This window comes from Bidens hawaiensis, unplaced genomic scaffold (genome assembly GCF_021521415.1).
Source record: "Bidens hawaiensis isolate Kalapana, Puna unplaced genomic scaffold, B.hawaiensis_p1.1 tig00000636_1, whole genome shotgun sequence".
Taxonomy (NCBI): Eukaryota; Viridiplantae; Streptophyta; class Magnoliopsida; order Asterales; family Asteraceae; genus Bidens; species Bidens hawaiensis.
In genome coordinates, this window is record NW_027491038.1 from 1,116,376 (window position 1) to 1,128,593 (window position 12,218).

At 30.3% G+C, this 12,218-nt stretch overlaps 2 pseudogenes across 2 annotated transcripts; both read right to left on the reverse strand.

The window, feature by feature from the left end:
• Positions 1 to 674: 674 nt before the first annotated feature.
• On the reverse strand, positions 675 to 2,557 carry LOC143529981 (blue copper protein-like; annotated as a pseudogene). The gene is made up of 3 exons (XR_013134764.1): positions 2,339 to 2,557; positions 1,418 to 1,777; positions 675 to 1,001 (listed from the first exon to the last, which is right to left on the reverse strand). The product of XR_013134764.1 is annotated as a blue copper protein-like (transcript).
• A 7,485-nt stretch (positions 2,558 to 10,042) lies between these two features.
• On the reverse strand, positions 10,043 to 12,218 carry LOC143529862 (blue copper protein pseudogene; annotated as a pseudogene). Its single transcript, XR_013134739.1, has 3 exons — positions 12,031 to 12,218; positions 11,155 to 11,512; positions 10,043 to 10,364 (listed from the first exon to the last, which is right to left on the reverse strand). The product of XR_013134739.1 is annotated as a blue copper protein pseudogene (transcript).

The window sequence follows — 12,218 nt, forward strand, 5'->3', positions numbered from 1 at the left end:
CCCCAACCAACAGACTAGAGGCTTGATGGTAATACATATATTTAACCGATTAACGATATATTTCTTATGGTTACAACTTAACTTTAATGACCGATTTACAATAATTTCTATTCACGGTTGGAAATAACTTTTACTGAGTACTGAAAACACTTTTCATCAATGTTGTAAAAGTAGATCTAGAGGACCGAGTGTCAGGGCGAACCCATAGCGTGTGGATCGGGGTCCTAGGGCCTCCCTTTTTTTAAAAATTCATTAGAGGCGGTATATTAAATTATCTAGAGTATAAAATCCCAAGCAACAAATGTTTAACCAGTCATGTTATCACAATGGACTCTTACCCGTCTTACTGAATTGACATGTTTAATATATGGATTATAAAAATCCACTGTTAATTATCTGATTTCAATTTTCAACTTCTAAATTCTAGGCATTTTCATTTTCATTTTTTTTAGATAGGGATATTCAGTCAATTCAAATAGATTATTCAGTATTTTAAATATCTTCATTGATCAACTTGTCGAAAGTAACTGAAACATTAGAAAATATATTATTGTTAATTTAAAGTTTCTCAATTGTGTAATACAATAACACAAGCACGAATGTTTATAAATGATAATCGTAGGAAGATATCAAAAGTGTTCAGCAACACAACATGAATACAGAAAATTAAATGCAACCAAGAAATAAACGGTCCCATAAGTTTTTCTAGCCGCAACTCCTAGAACTCGGTGTTTCCTAAACGCCTAGCTCCTTAGTAAGAATTCCATGGGCTCGGGGAGGTGAATACACTGATTGAGAAAGAACGTCGATAACAAGCTTCATACCTCCTGTTTTACAATGTTTTCCGACACCACAAATATACCATTTTCTTCCTGGGGTTGTCAAGGTCATCTTATCATAACCACTAGATAAAGGTACGCTAGAAATCGGAGTAGTACATTGTTGGAAATCCGTTCCGTTGACTTTGTATACGTTATGCTTCCCCTCCGTGTATTTAAAAACTACATCAAGATTAATTAGTTAAACAACATATTTGAGGAAAAAAATGTTCTAAATGTAAATATATGATTATATACAATAGTGGAATCAAATTATAAAGAGGCTTCGCTAACCCTTCCAGTATCCAAATTTTTTGGAGGTTGCTATTTAAAAATTTAAAATCTAAGGATAATGTGAATTTGGCTCTTTAGATTGTCGTTGGATGGGAAGAAAACGCAGAAATTCTTGAAATAATTGTTATTTTTTTTAGAAAAAGCATCAACTTTTACGATATATGAGGAAAACTCGAGCGTATATTTTAAGGATTTTTTTTTTACTATATATAAGGAATTATCTTTTTCTACCATGTGGGTAAGGGGTTTTGAATATGAAGTACTTATTTGATTTATAAATATTAACGATGGTTAATTTAGTATACCAAGTGTGTCTCCAACAAAGAACTCCTTTCCCATTGCCCATGCTTGGTAATCGAAGTTCAACATCCAACCACTATCATCTCCGACGATGAAAACCTTCCCAGAAGGCACACGTCCGGGTGCGGGTAAGGGTGTGGGTGTAGGTACCGGCGACCAAGATAAAACATCAATAACTAACTTCATTCCACCTGTCGCACAATGTTTCCCGACACCACAGATGTACCATTTCTTTCCGGGGGTAGTAAGGGTTACCACGTCATATCCACTTGCCATCGACTCGTTGGCACTTGGCACGATACATCCTTTGAAACCATTTCCGTCTACTTTGAACACGTTGTGTTTTCCAACCGGCTATTTGAATACTACAAACAAAAAAAACCATTAGTTCTTATCAGCTAGGAAAACAAGTATTATTCGTATATGAAAGCACGCGGTCTGAGAAGACAAGTGTTACTTTATTCGGTTTCTAACTGATTAATCCGAACCAGATTACATATTCGTTTTAGATTTAATTTTGTTCAAAACCGAAATGGACTTTTGACTTAAAAATCATAATTATGTTCGAACCGAATTAATCTAATACAAAATAATTGTTATTTAAATTTTGTCATTTAACCCGATCCAAATACATCTTTGTCCAATGTTATTTAGCCTAGTTCAACCCAATAACAAATAATTGTAAATATATATTTAAAAAAAAAACACCGAAGTAAAATAGAAAAATATTTGTTCGGTCGACAACCTAACCGAATTTGAAATTCTGTTTCCGGTGGTTCAATTTTGAACTTCCTGAATCCGGTTTGGTTTTCCTTTTCGACCATATAAAAACGCTATAATAGGGGAACCATAACTCAAAACACATCAAACTTTCTTCTAAAACAATTTTTTATGTAACGCTTGCTACGATGAATGATTTAACGTACCAAGTTTGTCTCCAACAAAAAACTCCTTTCCTTTGGCCCAAGCTTGGTAATCGAAGTTGAGAGTCCATCCATATTCGTCTCCAACAATGAACGTCGTAGCTGAAACAGAAGTCACAAGAGTTGCTAGCAGACCTACAAATATAACGATGTTAATCACCATTGTAGATCGAGCTCTTTGTAGTTCTGTACGTAACTAGTGAATTTGTTTGTGGATGTCCTTTTATTCTTGCAAGTGAAGTCTCTATTTATAGCATCTTGTTTCACATGTGAACAAACTAACACGTACTTTGATCTTGACAAACTTTTGAAGCGGCTATAGACGGCATGCATGGTTATTTTGAAATAGATTTATGTGTGGAAATCGAAGTACACAACTTTAATTTTGTGGAGGCCTTTATTATTTATTTTCTTATTAATATTAACTATAAAAATACTAAAATAAATAAAGAAAGAAAAGTGATCGCAAGAAGAAAATCTATGTCTTGTACAAAGATTCCTCGACCGATTTCAAGTCGGCAGTCTTGTAACAATCATCTTTCACCTTGTTACGAATACATATTTATAATTTAATGGAGTTTGGATCCATAGTAAGAAGTCTTACCTCACCAATCGCGATCACCCTAGTTCGAATCCTGTAACGAGACTTTAATTGTCGTAATTAGTTTGATGTAGGGTCGGCTCAATTTATTCAGATGTCTAAAGCTATCTAAAATGTTGAGGCCCGTTTTTTTATGTTTATAGCATTAGAGAGTATCCAATAATTATGGAATATGGATTATATGTGTTGATAATGGATATGGGTCATCCCCCCTTAGCTTATAGGCCATCACTCAGTTACTAATTCTAAAAAATCTACTTTCAAAAACCCAAAAGACATAACTGCTATTTTAATTGAAGACCCTATAAAACTGGAGGCCTGAAGCCGTGGTCTAATTTGGCTTACACACGAGACGCCCCTGGTTTTCTTACGGTTACAATTGAACTTTAATGACCGATTTACGATAATTTCTATTCACGGGTTGGAAATAACTTTTATTGAGTATTGAAGACGCTTTTATCAATATTGGAGTAAAGTGTCATTTCTGTCCTTGTGGTTTGACAAATAATACGAATTTGGTCCAAAAGTTTATTTTTTGCATATGGACCCTCCATGTTTCCCAATTCTTGCCAATTACATCCAAATCACTAACCCCGTTAAATTTCGTCGTTAAGTCAAGGGTAGACATGTCTTTTCACTCTTTCTTTATTATAGTATTTATTTCAGTGAAGTGTGGGTTTCGTCCCTATAGTTTGTCTAAATCTGCGGTTTTAGTTCAGTAGTTTCTAATTTTCAATTTTCGTCTCTATGGTTTCATTTCACTTGCAATTAAACCCGAATTCATTAATCTCGTTAAGTCTGGTCGTTAAACTCATTTGTGTGCCCTTCACGTGAGGGGCGATTTTGTCTTTATTTTTTTTTCCCAAATACATCCCAGCACCTCACATGAGGGGCTTGAGAATTAGGACTGAGGTTTGTTTTGGGAGAAAAATGACAAAATTGGTCGTCACATGAGGGGCACGTAGGTGGGTTAACGACCAGACTTAACGGCTTTAATAAATTCGGGTTTAATTGCAAGTGAAATGAAACTATAAGGATGAAAATCGCAATTTGATATGGATAAAAATTGCAAACTTGAAACTATTGGACTAAAATTGCATATTTAGACAAAACACATGGACGAAAATCGCAGTTCACTGAAATAAGTACTATAATAAATAAAGAGTGAAAAGACATGTCTACCCCCGACTTAACGATATTTGGATGTAATTGACAAGAATTGAGAAACGTGGAGGATCCATATGCAAAAAATAAACTTTTTGGACAAAATTCGCATTATATGTCAAACCACAAGGACGAAAATGACACTTTACTTTCAATATTGTAAAAGTAGGCCTAGAGGACCCAGTGCCAGGGGTGAACCCATAGCGTGTGGATCAGGGTCGTAAGACTCCAGTCTTTTTTTAAAATTACTTAGAGGTGGCATGTTAAATTCTTTATGAACCCCATAAAAATTAATAAATGGAACCCATAGTATAAATATTAACTTTGGTGTGGTTGTAAATCCGTTGTGTTATATCTAGTAGGTTTTGGGTTCAAGCATTACTAACCTAGTTTTTTTTTTTTTTTTTTTTTTTTTGTAGACTTGTGGTTTGCCATAATCTAATTTTGACTTAGTTTCCACAAAAACTTTGAATTTTTATGGTTAATTATGCAAACACTATTGAAAAGAAAGTTTGAGTCGACATCTTCTTCAAGTAATACTTTAAGAAAACTGATTTTGAATACCTTCTACTGGACCCCCCTTTCCTCCAATGGAAACCAATTTTCTTGTTTCGAATGACATCGTGTTTTTATTGTGTATTTTTTTAATTGTAATGATCATATTTGTATTATTATGATGTTTTTTATTTATATTTCCTGTCTGGCACGAAAATTCTTCTAGTCTGGTTGTGAAAATTCTAAGCACTAAAGAGTTGGTACCCCATTGGAAGAAAAACCCTGGATATGTCACCGTGGAGTTTTGCCAAGCGCTACTAGAACCCCTCATAACCCTATTAAGTTCCTCCTCTGGTTTCATAGGACACAAACAAAATAGTCTAACCAGAAAGAAAGAATGCAAACAAATACATTCATGATGATGCATGTCAAGAAGATTAACTAAATAATCAATTTCAGGAAATTAAGAACAATTACATGTTTCAAAGTTCAAACAAAGTATAATAAAAAGATAGTCGAAAAATACAGCTATGATCAACTCGTAGATCAACCACTGTCAATATGCACTGGGCAGATGTAGCCATTAAGGCTCAAGCTTGATGCCCGAGCCATAGTTTGTGGTAGAATTGTTTCTCGACTCATAGTGCTTCTTGACACCGCAACTGCACCATTTTGAGATTTTCTTCCTTGCATTATAGAGGGGTGACATCACTACGATGTATTCCCAAGCAACAAATGTTTAACCAGACATGTTATCACACTAGACGTCTTACTTGTCTACTGATTTGATGTGTTTAAAATATGGATTAAAAATATCCAATTTTAATGATCTTATTTCAATTTTCAACTTCTGAATTCTAGACATTTTCATTTTCTTGATTATGTTTTAATAAGGAAACTAGGGTATATACTCGCGTGTCGAATAAATTGTCACTAAACATAATCAACTTAAACATCAATTTAAACAAACATAATGTTTATTTAACTATTAAAACTTAATAGATTTACATTGTCACTAAACACATCACCATACCAACCAAAAAGTAATAGATTTACATTGTCTTAATATTAAAATTTTCAGATTACAGGAAGTTAATTTGAACATAACAAACATAATAAATTTAAACAACAAATTCAAGCAACACAATACTTCTTCAAACTTTCGGACCAAAGCGTTAACCATTTACATTCTCTAGATCTTAAAAGTTAAAAGTTACAATAAGTTAATGTACATCGAACAACCAAAAAACATCAACAAAAGACATAAACATGTACTTCCATATTAAACCACCATCAACTTCTTTAAACATTCTACAAAAAAAAACTCACTTTGTTTCACCACCTGAAAATATAATAAAACATTAGCATCAATATTAAATATATTTAATGAGTAACATTTGAACATTAATAAAGTTGTTTTTATTTAAACAAAATAACATACAACAACAAACAAAGTAAAACGACAACATAAAACATTTTTCTAACTTAAACCATTAAACCAAAAAGATATATCAATAAAAATCTTTTTTGGCCGTAATTTTATACGTAACAAATTTGATACTCATTTAAAACAACCCGTTTTGAAATATTTTCAAAATAGTTACAAAATATAAAAAAATTTGAATTAGTCAACTTCAAAAAATTATGAATTTTTTTTTTTGAGTTTTGACCAATCTTGCAACAAACTTTTAAATCAATGACATTAATATTTTGTTAAACTTGCAAAACATAAAAACCATTTACAAGGCATTAATATTTTGTTAAACTTGCAAAACATAAAAACCATTTACAATAAATAAATTTTCAAATAACTTTGGAAAGATTAAAAAAATTTATGTTGACTTTGAAAATATTTAAAGGTGAAAAAATATGATACAAAAATATATATATACCATATATACATGTATTTTAATAAAAAAAATATATTAAAAACGTGGAAATTAATTGTTATATTTAAATGAGAATATTATTTAAGACATTACTAACGAACGTATATGAATCAACCGTACAAACAGAAAATGTAATAAACACGTATTTAAGATATTGACATTTTATGTTGAGTATATATTAGGAAAATGAATTAAATTAGAATATATTAAATGATCGGTCAACAATATTAAAGAAAGTTATTAACTTTAAAAATTTTAGAAAACACCGACTCACATTATAGTCAATTCCAAAAATAAATAAATAAATTATACTCAACTTATTTATTTGAAATTCGAATTATTAATTTGAATACACATAAAAAGTAATAATTATAAATAATGACTTTAAACTTAATTATATGATTTGATTAAATTAGAATATAATAAATTGTTATTTAAGTTAAAAATCTGTTTACCAAAATTGTTAAACGAAATTTGTTATAGTCAAAGATCCTAAATACAAAAAAATATTACAAAAATCATGGCATAATGTAATCTTGAAATTATTACTTTTTTGTCGATCCACAATTAATATTATTTTATTACAGTCAAAGAAATATGCATTCAATTTTGTTAAAAACCCATTATCATTAGTTGTGATATTTATGTCTAATTATAAATTGGTCAAACATATAAGATAGGAAAATTGTGGAGATTGGAAACTAATAAACAATAAATATTGACAATGAAAACAAAAATTTTCATAACCAACTGTAATATATTATTTTTAGAATTCAAATTCAAATAATATTTCGAATTTTTATAGTGCATTAATTGTTACAGTTTTCATAACCAAATGATGACACCATTAGCATTAATTGTGACATTTATTCCTCATATACATTGGTCAAACAAAAAAGATGGAAATGTGTAAATGTTAGAAAATATAATGTATCTTACAATATAATAAAATAATAATGTTTTAAGTCAAATATATTGAAATATAAAAATGGTAAGGAGTAAATGTTGTTATTTCTGTCAAAATAAGATGTAACAACTAATTAGAAAAGGTAATAAAATAATAATAAAAAATTACTAAAATTATAATAAGTATTATAAATTATAGAGATTATCATTAATAAATAGATAAATATAAGATACAAATATATATATATATATATTTTTAATACATCGGTTGTTATTAATATTAAATGGACAAAACCTACAACTATATATGATTGATTATATAAAAATCAAATAAATTGCATGAATTGTGAAAAAATACATAAATACATGAATAATAACAAAAATATACATCAATATTAAACAAAAAATAAGATATCTTATCAACAAATCTTCAACCCATGAAATTAGCTATATCAAGTTGGGAACATAACCTGAAATGAGAAAATTAAATATTAATATTCATTTTAAAAATAATAAATTTTAATTGTGGTAATGTTACATGTTATGAAATATCTACCCAGTAATTCATAAAATTCAATTTTAATTTTAATTTGGAAATTTATAAATTTTAAATACATCGTTTTAGAAATAATAAATTTTAGTGATGGTAATTTTAAACATTATGAATGTGTGTTTAATCAGCCATTTAAAAAGTTCAACTTAAAGTTAAATTGAATTTTAATGTTTGACCAGACAATTTAAAAATGTTTGACCAACTTAAACGTTTGACCAGCAATTAAATAAAAAAATCAACTTTAATTTAAATTTGGAAATTTAAACTTTTTAATCAAATCGTTTAACTTACCAACTTAAACGTTTGACTAGCAATTAAATAAAAAAATCAACTTTAATTTAAATTTGGAAATTTAAACTTTTTAAATCAAATCGTTTGGAAATTTAATCTTTTTAAATCAAATCGTTTAACTTACCAACTTAAACGTTTGACCAACAATTAAATAAAAAAATCAACTTTAATTTACATTTGGAAATTTAAACTTTTTAAATCAAATCGTTTGGAAATTTAAAATTTTTAAATCAAATCGTCTATCGTATCAACTTAAACGTTTGACCAGCAGTTAAATAAAAAAATCAACTTTAATTTAAATTTGGAAATTTAAAATTTTTAAATCAAATCGTCTAACGTATCAACTTAAACGTTTGACCAGCAGTTAAATAAAAAAATCAACTTTAATTTAAATTTGGAAATTTAAACCTTTTAAATCAAATCGTTTTAGAAAATAATAAATTGTAATGATGGTAAGTTTAGACGTTTTGGAATATTGACTTACCATTTACAATTTTCAAATTTAACTTAAATTTGGAATTTAAAATTCGAAATTGTAATCGTTTTAGAAATAAAAAAAATTAATTGCGGTAATACTACATGTTATGGAATGTTAAACCACTGATTTACAATTTATTATTGGCCTTACCGGAAAAAGAATAATGATAATGTCCATGGATGAAACTTTTTATTTATAACATAGAAGAACAACATGTAAAAGAAAAATACAGGAAAAATATAAAACTTCAAATAAATATAAAACAACCATTGTTATAGGTATAACACATGAACCGAAAAACTTACCGAAAAAACGTAAAAACGTAGAAATATTAGGTTAATCGCCGTTTTTGATTTAGAACCTAAACTGATTTAAAAAAAATCAGTTAACAATGAAAATAAAGATAAAAAGGTTAGATCTACAATAACCGGAAGTAAATATGATGTTGCCGAAAAAAGATATAACCTTGCCGGAAAATCATATAACATTGTTGGGCATTAAAGTATAATATATAACCTTACCGGAAAACGATTAATCTCGATCTACATTATCGGAATATAGAAGATGATGGATGGTGGAGTTAGAGAGAGAGAGAGATAAAGAGAGAGAGAGAGAGAGAGAGAGAGAGAGAGAGAGAGATTAAATACAAAAAAAACGGAAAACAAGAATCTTACCGGAAAACCGTAATAACTTCAAAATATCAATTCAATCATGGATTTTGAAGTACAACCTAAAGAGATTATTACAAAATCATATAACAGTTAAATAAATATAAAACCATATCGGAAAACCTTACCGGAAAAAGATATTACCTTGCCGGAAAATCAAATAACATTGTTGGCCATTACCGGAAAATGATTAATGTCGATCTACATTACCGGAATATAGAAGATGGTGGAGTTAATAATTAAGCCGAGAGAGAGAGAGAGAGAGAGAGAGAGAGAGATTAAAATGATTAAAATGATGGTGGAAAATTCTAAGGTTTAAATAGTGTGTGAGATAACACATGACAGCATATTAGAGAGTCTTAGAATGGAAATGAGATGACATGGAGGCCTAGGTGAACACCCTAGTAGAAGGACATGTGGCAAAATTGTATTGATTTAATAGATTAGTAAGATTCGATATTTTAAATATCTTCATCAACTTGCCAAAAGTAACCGAATCGACACTTCCCAACACTAAAAAAACATATTATTTTCCATTTATATTAGAACTCAAGTTTCTCCATTTTGTAATACAATAACATAAGCAATAAACGAATGTTTATAAATGATAAGCCAAGGAAGACATCAAAAGTGTCTTTAACACAGCATGAATATAGAAATGCAACCAAGAACAAAACAGTCCCAAAAGCTTTTCAATCCGTAACTCCTAGAACTCGGTGTTTCCTAAACGTCTAGCCCCTTTGTATGAACTCCATGGGCTCGGGGGAGGCGAATATGCAGATTGAGTAAGCACGTCGATAACAAACTTCATACCCCATGTTTTACAATGCTTTCCGACACCACAAATGCACCATTTTCTTCCCGGGGTCGTCAAGGTCACCTTATCGTAACCACTAGATAGAGGTACGCTAGAAAGCGGAGTTGTACATTGTCGGAAATCCGTTCCATTGACTTTGTATACGTTATGCTTCGGGTATTTAAAAACTACATCAAGATTAATTAGTTAATAAGTTAAACAACATATTTGAGAAGAAAAAAGGTTCTAAATGTCAGCTTGTAAATAAAATTTACAAACTAAAATATATGACTGTGTATAATAGTGGAATCAAATTATCAAGAGGGTTGGTTCACTAACCCTTACGACTGTCCAAATTTTTTGGAGTTTGTTATTTGTTAAGTTACAATCTAAGGATGATGTGAATTTGGCTCTTTAGATTGTCATTGGATGGGAAGAAAACGCAGAAATTCTTGTAAAAATATTATTTTTTTAGATAAAACATCAAATTTTACGCTACATGAGGAAAACTCGAGCATATTATTTTTAGGAAAATGATTTTTTGTACTATATATAAAGAATTTTCTTTTTCTACAACGTGGGTAAGGGGTTTTGAATATGAAAAACTTATTTGATTTATCAATATTACGTCCTGTTCTTGAGTTTTTTTAAATAAAGGAAAGGAAAACTAATGATAGTTAAAAAATGGGTGTTCTTGAGTTTTTTTTGGATGAAAAGAAAATGAGTATGAGGAGTTACAAGGGATTAAATTAATGTATTTTCCCAATAAGTTATTCTCCAAAAAATGGGATGATTACTAAGGATAACTATTTTTTTAGCATAGTTATTATTTCTTTTCCTCTAATTTCCTTCCAACTCAAGAACACACCTAATTAAAAAAATTTTCTTCCCTTCCTTTTCTTATCGTTCCCTCTCCTCTCATTTTCCTTCCTTGGTTAAAAAACTCAAGAACAAGGTGTTAGTGATGGTTTAGTATACCAAGTGTGTCTCCAACAAAGAACTCCTTTCCCATTGTCCATTCTTGGTAATCAAAATTCAATGTCTGCCACTATCATCTTCGACGATGAAAACCTTCCTAGAAGGCACAGGGCCAGGTGCGGGTAAGGGTGTTGGTGTAGGTACCGGCGACCAAGATAAAACATCAATAACTAACTTCATTCCACCTGTCGCACAATGTTTCCCGACACCACAGATGTACCATTTATTTCCAGGGGTAGTAAGTGTTACCATGTCATATCCACTTGCCATCGACTCATTGGCACTTGGCACGACACATCCTTAAAACCATTTCCGTCTACTTTGAACACATTGTGTTTTCCGACCGGGTACTTGAATACTACAAACAAAAAAGCCATTAGTTCTTATCACTTAGGAACAAGTATTATTCATATATGAAAGCACGCGATCCAAGAAGACAAGTCTTACTTATTCGGTTTCTAATTGATAAACCGAACCAAATTACATATTCGTTTTGGATCAAATTTGTTCAAAACCGAAATGGGCTTTGGCTTAAAAATCAGAATTATGTTCGAACTGAATTAATATAATTTAAAATATATGTCCAACTTTTGTTATTTAGCCCAAGTCAACCCAATAACAAATAATGGTATATATATTAAAAAAATAATGGTATTAAGTAAAATAGAAAAACATTTGCTCGGTCGACAACCTAACAGAATTCGAAGTTCTGTTTCAGGAGATTTGGTTTTGAACTTCATGAATCCGGTTTTGGTTTTCCTTTTTGACCAATATTTTTTTCTTCAAACTGAACCAAACCCTAACTCGAAACACATCAAACTTTCTCCTAAAACGTGTTTTTATGTAACGTTTGCTATGATGAATAATTTAACATACCAAGTTTGTCTCCGACAACAAACTCCTTCCCTTTGGCCCAAGCCTGGTAATCAAAGTTGAGAGTCCAGCCATATTCGTCTCCAACAATGAACGTCGTAGCTGAAACAGAAGTCGCAAGAGTTGCTAGCAGACCTACGAATATAACGATGTTATTCACCATTTTAGAACGAGCCCTTTGTAGTTCTGTA